At 59.7% G+C, this 3,540-nt stretch overlaps 1 non-coding gene across 1 annotated transcript; it reads left to right on the top strand.

Moving 5' to 3' along the window:
* Positions 1-1,210: 1,210 nt before the first annotated feature.
* On the top strand, positions 1,211-3,042 carry LOC127843311 (small subunit ribosomal RNA). Its single transcript, XR_008032209.1, has one exon. It is a non-coding gene; the product is annotated as a small subunit ribosomal RNA (ribosomal RNA).
* The last annotated feature ends 498 nt before the right edge of the window (positions 3,043-3,540 follow it).

Here is a 3,540-nt window from a genome sequence, read left to right as displayed (position 1 = left end):
GTCGGTAAAAACCCCACTAACGTGCGGGAACGACCTCGTCTCGTACGTGCGACAGCGCTCTTGGACCGAGGTCTGCTAGGGCCACCCAACCCCTACGTAGTCGCTCGGTCCGGCCTCGAAGCAGGAGGCGAGAATACGGCGCTAGCTAGCTACCCAGGCCTGGTCGGTAAAAACCCCACTAACGTGCGGGAACGACCTCGTCTCGTACGTGCGACAGCGCTCTTGGACCGAGGTCTGCTAGGGCCACCCAACCCTACGTAGTCGCTCGGTCCGGCCTCGAAGCAGGAGGCGAGAATACGGCGCTAGCTAGCTACCCAGGCCTGGTCGGCGAACCCCCTACCCTGCGGGGGCCACCTGCCCGTGGAGCGGCGAAGCAGCCAGCTTGGAAAAGGCAAGAATCTCGGCCGCCGAAGCGGCTCGCAGTGGTCCCGGCCGCATTCACACCCGGCCAGCGGGAAAAAAAACCACAGGCCTGCCCTCGGTGGCGCGAACGGGGACTAGTGGACGAACTAGCAGTCGGTCCCGAGACGCTCGCAGTCGGTCTCGGCTTCCGTGCCCTCGATACGGAGAGCCTTGACGTGTCCTGCCAGCTCGGCGCGGTCTTTCAACCGAAGCCGGGCGGCGACCAGTCGAACGTAGTACGGGGGCGCTCGCTCGCAGCGGTTGCGGTGAATCGGCCGCGTCTCGCAGCTTGAGCTCGAAGCGTCCCCTGGGCTAACGTCTCTGCAATCGGTCGGCTGGCTGGTAGGCCGCGCGTGTTCCCCCAGCGGAACGAGAACGCGCAGCTGCCGAACGAAGCCTAGCCGGCCAGAGACGAGCCCAGTGCGAGAGAGTCGGATAGAGGCTCGCAAAGCGATTTCACGGGCGACTCGCGCGGGTAAGGCCGTGAACACGGTCTCGCGAACGTAGTCGCCCTAGGGGACGAACGAGAGCGGCTGGCCGCTGGCTCGCAGCTGCTGCCCAGGGCAGACTAGTGTCGGCAGGTGGACACGCACGGTAGTAGGCGAATCGAACGCGGGGGACGCCCCGCGATGCCGAGGCCGGTTCCGCCATACCAACGCCGGAAGGCCCGAAGCAGCAGCCGGTGAACTAGCACGCTAGCCGCCAGTCCCAGAAACACGTTTCGTCGTCGCTGCCCGAGCGAGAGCGCAAGCGAGCAGTTGCCGCTCTCGCAGGCGGGCGTGCGTAGGCGTACGTGTACAACAGTAGCTATCTGGTTGATCCTGCCAGTAGTCATATGCTTGTCTCAAAGACTAAGCCATGCATGTCCAAGTACACGCCTTCACACGGCGAGACTGCGAATGGCTCATTAAATCAGTTATGGTTCCTTAGATCGTACAATCCTACTTGGATAACTGTGGCAATTCTAGAGCTAATACATGCAACGAAGCTCCGACCCTCGCGGGGAAGAGCGCTTTTGTTAGCCCAGACCAACGCGGTCGCCGCAAGGCGGCCGCAACTCGTGGTGACTCTGGACAACTTTGTGCCGATCGCACGGCCTCGCGCCGGCGACGTATCTTTCAAGTGTCTGCCCTATCAACTGTCGATGGTACGTGCTATGCCTACCATGGTGATAACGGGTAACGGGGAATCAGGGTTCGATTCCGGAGAGGGAGCATGAGACACGGCTACCACATCCAAGGAAGGCAGCAGGCGCGCAAATTACCCAATCCCGACACGGGGAGGTAGTGACGAAAAATAACAATGCGGGACTCTTTCGAGGCCCCGCAATTGGAATGGGCACACTTTAGATCCTTGAGCGAGGATCGATTGGAGGGCAAGTCTGGTGCCAGCAGCCGCGGTAATTCCAGCTCCAATAGCGTATATTAAAGTTGCTGCAGTTAAAAAGCTCGTAGTTGGATCTCGGGCACAGGCTTGCGGTCCGCCTCGCGGCGGTCACCGCTCGCCCTGGCCTCCCGGCCGGCGTCACCGTCCCCTGGTGCTCTTGACCGAGTGTCTCGGGCGGCCGGCACGTTTACTTTGAAGAAATTAGAGTGCTTAGAGCAGGCCCTGGTCGCCTGTATAATTGTGCATGGAATAATGGAATAGGACCTCGGTTCTATCTGTTGGCTCTCGGAGCGCGAGGTAATGATTGATAGGGACTGACGGGGGCATCCGTATTGCGGCGCTAGAGGTGAAATTCTTGGACCGTCGCAAGACGAACGACAGCGAAAGCATTTGCCAAGCATGTTTTCATTAATCAAGAACGAAAGTCAGAGGTTCGAAGACGATCAGATACCGTCGTAGTTCTGACCATAAACGATGCCAACTGTCGATCCGCGGTGGTTGCTTAAATGACCCCGCGGGCAGACCCCGGGAAACCGAAGTTTCTGGGTTCCGGGGGGAGTATGGTTGCAAAGCTGAAACTTAAAGGAATTGACGGAAGGGCACCACCAGGAGTGGAGCCTGTGGCTTAATTTGACTCAACACGGGGAACCTCACCCGGCCCGGACACTGCGAGGATTGACAGATTGAGAGCTCTTTCTTGATTCGGTGGGTGGTGGTGCATGGCCGTTCTTAGTTGGTGGAGCGATCTGTCTGGTTAATTCCGATAACGAACGAGACTCTGGCCTGCTAAATAGCTCGGGCGTCCTCTGCTGCGCCCCTCGAGCTTCTTAGAGGGACGAGTGGCGTTTAGCCACGCGAGATTGAGCAATAACAGGTCTGTGATGCCCTTAGATGTTCGGGGCCGCACATGCGCTACACTGAATGGATCAGCGTGCGTCTTGCCTGGCCCGAGAGGGCCGGGAAATCCGTTGAACCCCATTCGTGCTAGGGATTGGGGCTTGCAATTGTTCCCCATGAACGAGGAATTCCTAGTAAGCGCGAGTCATCAGCTCGCGTTGATTACGTCCCTGCCCTTTGTACACACCGCCCGTCGCTACTACCGATCGCTCCAGTCAATGAGCTCTTCGGATTGGACCCTTGGGCCGGCTTCGCGGCCGGCTCTCGGTGCGCCGAGAAGATGCGCAAGTTGACCGGGGTAGAGGTCGTAAAAGTCGTAACAAGGTATCCGTAGGTGAACCTTCGGATGGATCATTACCGATTTGACTCGCAGCACACTCGAGGCTCGCGAAGACGATCAAAACCACCGGCGACAGCCGATAGACGCGGTCCCACTCGAGCGGGGGCCTGCGCTTCGACTGAAGCCGACAAAGTCGAGCGTGCGGCCGAGGTACTGGCTGCCGCCCGCAATACTAGCCCACGTTGATGGCGGCGGCGTGTTCCCACAAGCTGGAAAACGCCGGGGCGAAATGCGAACGGACGTGGAATCCGCCTTAGCGTCCGGACTGTGGGGTACCTAGTGGGCTCGCAACCCCAAGACCAGCGAGACCGCTTGCTCGGTTGTCTCGCGAGGTTCAAAGAGCGGCGACGTAGAGTCGCTGTCGCCCCGATTGTTGTTCCCAAACACTCGGTCTAGACCAGTAGTGTGTCTACTGGTCACCCTAGAACGCAAGTCTTCGCTCGCCCTGCACGGCGTCGAAGCGCGGGCCTCTGGCTGCCTCACGGCGGCCGCGAGTCGACCCGTCAATGTGCAGA

This window comes from Dreissena polymorpha, chromosome 8, assembly GCF_020536995.1.
Source record: "Dreissena polymorpha isolate Duluth1 chromosome 8, UMN_Dpol_1.0, whole genome shotgun sequence".
NCBI classification, from domain to species: domain Eukaryota; kingdom Metazoa; phylum Mollusca; class Bivalvia; order Myida; family Dreissenidae; genus Dreissena; species Dreissena polymorpha.
Note: the sequence above shows the minus strand (reverse complement) of the source record. Positions and strands in the feature narration are given on the sequence as shown.